The sequence below is a fragment of the Ursus americanus genome, chromosome 3, assembly GCF_024610735.1.
Source record: "Ursus americanus isolate L20-20 chromosome 3, mUrsAme1.1.p, whole genome shotgun sequence".
In the NCBI taxonomy this organism is placed as follows: domain Eukaryota; kingdom Metazoa; phylum Chordata; class Mammalia; order Carnivora; family Ursidae; genus Ursus; species Ursus americanus.
In genome coordinates, this window is record NC_142129.1 from 70726 (window position 1) to 80478 (window position 9753).

At 40.8% G+C, this 9753-nt stretch overlaps 1 long non-coding RNA gene across 1 annotated transcript; it reads right to left on the minus strand.

Annotated features, from left to right (window-relative positions):
• Positions 1-4833: 4833 nt before the first annotated feature.
• Positions 4834-5731, minus strand: LOC148110315 (uncharacterized). Its single transcript, XR_015723736.1, has 2 exons — positions 5628-5731; positions 4834-5534 (listed from the first exon to the last, which is right to left on the minus strand). It is a non-coding gene; the product is annotated as an uncharacterized LOC148110315 (long non-coding RNA).
• Positions 5732-9753: the final 4022 nt, after the last annotated feature.

Below are 9753 nucleotides of genomic sequence, written 5' to 3' on the forward strand. Positions count from 1 at the left end.
AACTCCTGTCTAGGTTATGATAATGCTCTTCACAAATAAAGTGCCATTGTGTGTGAGCCCTGATGTAGAAAAGGTTCAGAATTTCCATTGAGATTCCCTCTCTGACCTTTAGGATATGCAGCAAAGTTACATTTAATTTGTAAACATGCAGGGACTTCCTGGTTTTCTTTTTGTTATGACTATGGCTCAATTCCCCTGTGGTCTAAGAATAGAATCTAGTTAATTTCAGTTTTTAAAATTTGTAGACTTGATTCATGGCCCAACATATCGTCTATTTGGGTAAATAGTCTGTGACCACTTGAAAATAATGTATTCTGCACTTATTATGGAATGTTCCATATCTGTCAATTAGGTCACATTTGTTACCAATGCTTTGTCTGCTTTTTCTATCAGATATTGAGAAAGGTATATTAAAATCTTCAAACAATGCTACTTTATTCAACATTGCATTGGAGAATCTACCAGTGTTATAAGGCAAGAGAAACAGAAAGTATAAGAATTGAGGGGATAATTGTGACTATTCACAGATAATATGATTGCGTACATAGAAAATCCAAAATAGTCTATAAATACCCTATTAGAATTAAAAATGGAATTTAGAAATTTGAGATGGATTGTAGCTTCACATTGGACAGTTTCTGGAAGAAAATGTAGAACCCGTCAATCTTGGGGTAGGACATAGGGTGCACTGACCATTTAAAAGAATTCAGTGGGACTTCATAAAAATGTGACATTTCCCTTATCTCATGACTATTAAGAAAATGAAAAGGTGAACTGCAGGCTGGGAAGTAAAGATTTGCAATACACACACTGACAAACACTTGTCAATAAAGAATTCCTACTCATCAACCATAAAAAGACCGTCTATTTAAAAAATGAATACTTCACAAAAGATTTACTGATGGCCAACAAGCACAGGAAAGAGTGCTGAACAGTATGATTTTCAGGAACATCCAGGCCTTTCCTAAAACAAAAACATACACACAAACCAGTATTCCCTATATGGATGACATCCTTATTACTGAGGACAACTTGGAGAATAGACGAGCATCCAAGTGAAGTGATGGAATTCCTGACACTCAGAGGATGGACAATTGACCTAAGTTAGGGCTGAGGACCTCAAACTACAGTACAATTTCTAGGCATAATTTCATCCTCTGAAGGCAGACAACTATCAGACCACGTCATATACCACATAGGTTGCTTACCAACCCCTACCATAAAAGAAGAAGATGAGAAACAGATAGGACTGGTAGGAAAGAGCAAAAATCACATGTGGGGATTATCCTGAAACACACTGGTCACATAACTAGTGTAAGGAAGTGTAGGGAACTGACAAGAACAGAGACTCAAGAGGTACTTCTTTGGAAAATGCTGTCTGAAATCATCACACATTGGTACCAACTAATGAGGGCTCTGAGCACACCCTAGGGTTTGCTCACAAGGGTTTGCAACATGGTCGCTTAGGACTGAAACTCTTCAAGACCTCAAAGCTTACCTGATTGACTATTGGACTAAGAGATTCCCATGTTCTGAGAACAGATACCAACTAATTGAAAGGTTCACCTGGGCTCTCTCGGAGGCCCTACAAGAAGCTGAACCATTCACTGAAAATCAATTACACACACACACACACACACACACACACACACACACACAAAACCTGTCATTTGTCTAATTCGCCAATTACTTACACATTCAGGATTCTTCCTACCGTTTCTTTTTCAGACTGATATTTGTACTCACAGGAAATGTCATCATTTCTAATTAACACTGATGTCAAAATAGAGATGCATTGACACAATATTCACAAAATGGAACTTCCCTGTTGTAATTTTCAATATAGCGTTTTTTAAAGTTCATACATATTTTAGGTTTTTGGTAACTCATACAGGAGAATATCAGCATTGAAAAACTCTAAATACTGACAATGAGTTTTAAGCCTACAGAACAAAAATTGTCCAATTTCATGGATAATAAGGAACCAAAGGGAAAGCATGGAAGCTGTAGTCGAATAATTTTACACATATGCATCCTCTATTATTCTACTACTGAGGGGCGTGTTTTATTACCACTATACATGCATCAATTGTCTTCCACGTGCACCTGCACAGGTATAATGAATTACTACTGTAGAATGAAATGTCTGGGAACTACTTGGCGGCATCTATAATGAACAATGAAGTTTTGTTCTTATATTTGATTAACTTCCACTGTCTGTCCCTTTAGACAATGGACCATAAACAGAAGGGGGAATGAACCATGAGAGACTATGGACTCTGGGAAACAAACTGAGGGCTTCAGAGGGGAGGGGGTGGGGGATTGGGATAGGCCAGTGATGAGTATTAAGGAGGGCATATATTGCATGGAGCACTGGGTGTTATACCCAAATAATGAATCATGGAACACTACATCAAAAACCAAGGATGTACTGTATGGTGATTAACATAACATAATAAAAAATTATTATTAGAAAAAAATAAAAAATAAAGTTTAAAAAAAACCAATACAGCTTTTCCATTTCAAGAACAATCACAATTGAGAAGAAACTCACTTCCAATTCCTAAAGCAACACACAGACTGAATTCCATTTCACTCCCCTTTATTCACATTCTCTGTGGGTTCTAAGCTATTTCCCTACCTCCTTTCCCACTGAGCAGGGAGCCCAATGCCAGGCTTGATCCCAGGATCCTGGGATCATTACCTGAGCTGAAGGCAGATGCTTAACTGGCTGAGCCACCCAGAAGCCCCACCCATGTTTTTCTTAAGCAAAAGGACACTTTCTCATGATGACTTCACATGACTTCACATGGTACCAGAGATCTGCACTTTGCCTCCAGGAGGTTGGAGATGAAGGCAATTGCAAACTCTCACGGTGGTTTCCCAAATACAGTGACCTGCCTGGTGACAGTGAGACACTTATGAGCCCACGAGAGGGGGCTGTGACACTCAGCTGTGGCTGGGCTGGCACAGAGAACCAAATCTGTTTCCCTGGCTGACGTCTCTGGGGAACAGATGCCCCACACTGTGAATGAGTCCCTGCCACTGAGCTGTCCAGAGATGGCCATCCTCAGGGAGGATGAGGATCAAGGACAAGCCAGAGGAGACCTCATCTGTCTCTTTTATCTTTTCATGTTGTGGACAGTGGACAAATAGCTGCCTACAAGTCCCCAGCTACCTTAGTCTCATCTGTGAACGACCCAGAGGGAGGGAGAGTCTCAAGCTGACTCTGCACTGAGCATCCAGACCTAAGCAGGGCTCCATCTCACGACCCTGAGATCATGACCTGAGGTGAAACCAGGAGTGGGATACTTAACCAACTACACCACCCAGTTGACTTAATAAATTCTTACTTTAATTTCATCCATAACCAACTGCTATGGGGTCATGGAGCTAATAATTAGGCACATTCTCATCTTTAGTATGAATATAGAGGAGGACAATCAAATTCTACCAAACTTCTAATGTGGTGAAGGGTGACAAAAATCTCAAATCCTCTAAAACACTCCTCAGATTATATCCATAGGTTTTAATGATGTGCTCAAACAATTTTAAAAAGTTATCTTTTTAATAAAACATACATGGTTTACTTAATGTCAACTAGCCTTTCCATTTAAGCTCCAAATGGTTTTGTCTTTACCGCAATAGTTAAAATCATCACCACAGAAAAATGGAAGGAAGTTGTTGGGTGGTTGTAGTCGTCTCTCATAGATCGGTAAGTTCCAGCTTCATTTATCATATTTTGCCTGAAGAGCTCACCTACTCCTGCTACACACCTTCTTCCATTTGAATTTTCTCAGTTATTCCCATACCAGTTAGATTACATCCTGAGAGTTACAGGGAGAACTGGCAAAGACACTGGACTCTGGGTCTCCTGAAGAGGGAGGGAATGACTTGTTATTAACACTTTGCACCCCAGGCCACATGCCCTGCTGTCGCCTTACACTGAAACAATATTTCTCACACGGAAGTGCTGAGGAAATGATGCAAGATACGAAGGACTAGATCTCCCTACGTAAGTTCAAACACAAGTCAAACAAACGGTTGTTTATGAACTCACATATGGGTGATAAGGCTAGAGTTAGAGTAAAAAATTATAGTCACGGGGCGCCTGGGTGGCTCAGTCATTAAGCGTCTGCCTTCGGCTCAGGGCGTGATCTCAGTGTTATGGGATCGAGCCCCACATCAGGCTCCTCCGCTGGGAGCCTGCTTCTTCCTCTCCCACTCCCCCTGCTTGTGTTCCCTCTCTCGCTAGCTGTCTCTCTGTCAAATGAATAAATAAAATCTTTAAAAAAAATTATAGTCACAACTAAAAATGATATCAAAAAGCAGATTATAACAAAGTCACCATCAAAGGGAAGAGAAAGATATGGAGTTGGATAGAGGCCATCTGAGGTTCTATCCAGGTTCCTTAACAAGAGTGTCAATACATTGACCCTTCACTTTTTTATTATTCTTTATTATTTTTTCTCAAGAAATACATTTATTTAGATTCCTTGGTCACACACAGGTATGAATATGTCTAATGAATATCGTATTATACATCACATCACTGTCATTTATGTGTCTGCGCATGGAAAAAAAACCAGTACATTGGTTTTACATAGTCTTAGAAGACAGTCCAGCTTAGGTCCTCAGTGAAAGCTTGTTAAGTGAAATAACAGCACTGCCAAATGATTGTCTAGTCCATATTTAAACCTGCAATCTCTGATAAATCTACAGATCCCTTCATGATGTTGAATGTTCACCATCGTGGTGTTACAGGATTTGTGTCCCCTCAGTGCCCGGGTTCTTGGTCATGCTGCTTCCAAGAATGAAGAGGTAGACCAGATGAAGAGTGGTGGGCATCAAAGCAAAGTTTATTGAGCAAGAGTACAAAGCTCCCAGAGAGGAAGGTGACCCAAGTGGGTTGCACCCAGAGTTTCTAAGTTTAGGAGTTTTTATAAGCTCTTTTGTGGAACTTTCTTAAGCAAGCAGGGTGTGCTGAGTTGTGCCAATCAGGGCCTTGGTCACATATCTGTCTTCTTATTAGGTTCATGTCCACTTGCTGATAGTCTTTTTTTTTTCCCCTAACATCTGGGGGCTTAGATCTTAACTGTCCCTTGTCCATGATATTGACAAATGCTTTTCTGGTTAATAGTCTTATTTTGGGATGTTTTGCAGAAGTCATTCCTGCAAAGGCTGCAGAGCAGAATGTCCATGTTGTCCTGTCTAAGCTGCAGAACAGGATGTCAGTGCTATTTTATTTTAACTGTCTTGACTCCATATTTTCTTGTTGGGGACCCTGATCCTGACTACTTGTCCAACTAACACCTAACTTTCCACCCCTCTGAAGAAGTGACCCTAACTGCCGGTAGGGAAAGGGGGCCATGACTAGTCTAACTGCTTCCTGCTGGTCGGGGGCGTTGTTGAAGAATCATAGTCAGGGTTTCATCCCCAGAGGTCTGTCCAAAGGTCCTCGGTAGAAGTCGGTTCAGTAGGGGCTGTCTCCATTTGTGGCTGCATAGACAGGACCATCTGTAGCCTGATGGACTCTAAACAAGAAAAGACAAATCAGATAAGGCCATTTAGAATACGAGGTCTGAAAAGGAATAGAAGGTAGATGACTAATAGTGGGGCTCTTATACCAACAACACAGGTCAGGTGGTCTTTCGTTTGGATTCTCAGAACCTGGTGGCCCAAACAGATGACCTCTTCTCTTTGTGCATGTCTATCAGGGCACAGCTGTGAGAGAAGGCATAAATAAAGAAAATTAGACATGTGGAAGCAGAATAATGGTCTCCCAAAGTGTGCACATCCTAACACAAAAATTCAGTGACTGTGAACTCACATGGTAAAAGGGTCTCTAAACATAACAGTAGAGAGGGAGGCAGGATGGCGGAAGAGTAGGGGACCTCGTTTCATCTGGTCACTTGAATTTAGCTTGATATCTATCAAGTCATTCTGAATACCCACAAAATCAGCCTGAGATGTAAGAATATATGTCTGGATCTCTACAAGCAGAAAAGCAACTGTTTTTTTGCAAGGTAGGATGTGCAGAGGCATGAATCTGTGGGAGATATTGGAAGATAAACAGAAGCGGGAGGGAGGCTCCATAAGCTGGCTACCATTAAATGATATAACAACAGAGCGCAAATCAGAACCCTTAGATATCTGCTTTGGTGAGAAATATCCCTTTCTGAAAGGGGCTCAGGGGATGAAAAGGACAGAATTCTAGGTGGGCCATTGTAGTCTCAGGATCCCAAAAGATACAGAAAGAACAGGGGTACCTGAACAAATACAGTGCCCAAAAAGTGGAGCAGAGAAACTGGTTATGGTCAGCGAGTCCAGAAGGGACTCTAAGCTCTGGTCATCATAAACTGCAAGATGGGCCAGTAGGGAGACCACTCTCTGCCTGACCACTCTGAAAAGGACTGGAACTTGTGGGCTGTTTACCATCCTCTGGGAGGGGCAAAACGGCTGCAGAGCAGGGTGCTCACATGAGCCCACAACCACTCACAGTTCCAAAGACACAAAGTGCAGTGATGGTCCCTGGGACTCCCCCAGGGAAGATTGAAGTGGACACAAACCATGGGAGTCTGCAAACTTTGGCGCACATAGAAGGGGAGACCCTTTCACCTGGAGGGTTTATTGAAGGTGGGGGGACCATGATCTTGTGGCTTTGGGCCAGAGATCCAGGCACAGCCATTTTTGCCCTGACCCTCAGAAAATGGTGGAAAGCTTCCAGGGAACAAAATCCACACACACAACCAGCTCACCTTCAGCCCATCCACCTGACAAGGGTGGGGCAACTACGCCCAGGCAAAGACACCCAAAAAGCAGCACAGCAGGCCCCTCCCCCAGAGGGTGGACTGGATGAACAGGTGAAAGACAAGCTTATGGATTCCACAACACTGTAAAACTCCAGCACCAAGGGAAAATGTTATATTGAGGTCCAGGTGCTTCCTCACAACTCGTTTATCCTTCAGTCTAAAATTTTCCATGTCTTCTTCTTTTTTTTTTTTTTACCTTTTCCCCATTTCAATTATATTCTTATTTTGCCAACTTATGTTTTTAAGTCCTTTCTAACTTTTATTATTTCACATCTATATTTTATAGATATATGCTTCATTCTAGTTCTTTTTTCACTGTATTCAATTATATATATATATATGTTTTGCTTTCTTTGCAATTTTGGGATGTAGTGTCTTCTAACACAGAGACCAAAATTCAATCAGGAACAAGTGGATCACCCTGCTTTGTCCACCCAGTGAGATTATAGTCTCTCCTCCTCCACCTTTTTTTTATAGTTTTCTTTCACTTTGGCTGTTTGCTTTTCTGTGGTAGCTTCCAACCAATTCAGATTTTTTTCTAGGGTGCATTCTGCTTGGGTTGTGGATGATATTTTGGACTCTGTTCATTCGCTCACCCATCCTTCCCTGGGCAGAATGACTAAAAGGAAGAATTCACAACAAAGGAAAGAACCAGAGGCAATGTTCTCTGCCACAGAGCTAATGGATATAGATACAAGATGTCAGAGATAGTATTCAGGATAGCAATTATAAAGTTAATAGCTAAGCTTGAAAAGAGCATAAATGACAATACAGAATCTCAAAGGGTGGAAATGAGATCTAATCAGGCTGAACTTAAAAATGTTATGAATGAGATGCGTTCTAAATTGGATGCTCTAAGAGCTAGTGTCAATGAGGCAAAAGAGAGAGTAAGTGATCTAGAGGACAGACTGATGGAAAGGAAGAAAGTTGAGGAAAAGAGAGAACGACAACTAATAGCCCATGAAGAAAGCCTTCAAGAATTTAATGATGCCTTGAAACAAACCAACGTCAGAATTTCTGGGATCCCAGAGGGGGTGGAGAGGAAGAGAGAGCTAGAAGGTATATTTGAGCAAATCATAGCTGAGAATTTTCCTAATCTGGGGAAGGAAACAAGCATTCAAGTCAAAGAGCCAAAGAGGATCCCTCCCAAAATTAATAACAATAGATCAACACCCCAACATATAATAGTGAAGCTTGCAAATCTTACAGCCAAAGAAGCTGTCCTGAGAGCAGCTAGGGAGAGGAGGATCCTTATGTGTGGAGGGAGGAACATCAGAATAACATCAGACCTATCCATAGAAACCCATCAGGCAAGAGAGGGCTGGCAAGGTATATTCAGGGTACTAAATGAAAGAACATGCAGCCAAGAATAGTGTATCCAGCAAGGCTGTCATTCAGAATGGAAGGAGAGATAAAGAGCCTCCAGGACAAACAGAAACTGAAAGATTATGTGACCACCAAGCCAGACCTGCAAGGAATCTTAAGGGGGATTCTGTAAGTGAAGAGATACCCCAAGAGTAATATAGACCAGAAAGTAACAGAGACAATCTACAGAAACAAGGACTTTACAGGCAATACAATGGCACTAAATTAATATCTTTCGATAGTTACTCTGAATGCAAATGGGCTAAATGCTTAAACCAAAAGACACAGGGTATCAGGTTGGATAAAAAAGCAAGACCCATCCATATGCTGTCTACAACAGACTCATTTTAGACATAAAGACACTTCTAGATTGAAAGTGAGGGGGTGAAGAACAATTTATCATGCTAATGGACCTCAAAAGAAAGCTGGAGTAACAATCCTATCAAACAAATTAGATTTTAAACCAAAGACTGTAGTAAGGAATGAAGATGGACACTATATCATAAAGGGTCTATCCAATAAGATGATCTAACAAAGGGGTGAATATCTATGCCCCGGACATGGGAGCAGCCAATTGTATAAATGAATTAACACCAAGTAAAGAAACATATTGATAACCATACATTAATAGTAGGAGACTTCAACACCTCTCTCACAGCTGAACAGATCATCTACACAGAAGATCAACAAAGAAACAAGGGCTTTGAATGACGCACTGGACCAGATTGACTTCACAGATATATACAGAACATTCCATCCTAAATCAACAGAATACTCATTCTTCTCGAATGCACATGGAACTTTCTCCAGAACAGACCAGATACTGGGTCACGAATCAGGTCTCTACCGATACCAAAAGATTGAGATTATTCTCTGCATACTTTCAGACCACAATGCTTTGAAACTGGAACTCAAACACAAGAAGAAATTTGGAAGAAACTCGAGCACTTGGAGGTTAAAGAGCATCCTGCTAAAGAATGAATGGGGCAACCAGGACATTAAAGAACTTAAACAATTCATGCAAACTAAAGAGGATGAAAACACATCAGTTCAAAACCTATGGGATACAGCAAAGGTGGTCCTAAGAGGGAAGTATATAGCAATACTCTCAAAAAATTAGAAAAATCCCAAATACACAAGCTAACCATATACCTAAAGCACCTGGAGAAAGAACAGCAAATATAGTCTAAACCAAGCAGGAGAAGAGAAATAATAAATATCAGAGCAGAAATCAATGGAATATAAACCAGAAGAACAGTGGAACAGATCAACGAAACTAGAAGCTGGTTCTTTGAAAGAATTAATAAGATCGATAAACCTCTGGCCCGACTTATCCAAAAGAAAGGGAAAGGACCCAAATTAATAAAATCATGAATGAAAGGGGAGAGATCACAAACAATACCAAGGAAATACAGACAATTGTTAGAATGTATTATTAGCAAGTATATGCCAACAAATTAGGCAATCTGGAAGAAATGGGTGCATTCCTGGAAACTTAAAAACAAATAAGACTGAAACAGGAAGAGATAGAAAATCTTAACAGACCAATAACCAGCAAGGAAATTTGAAGCGGTAA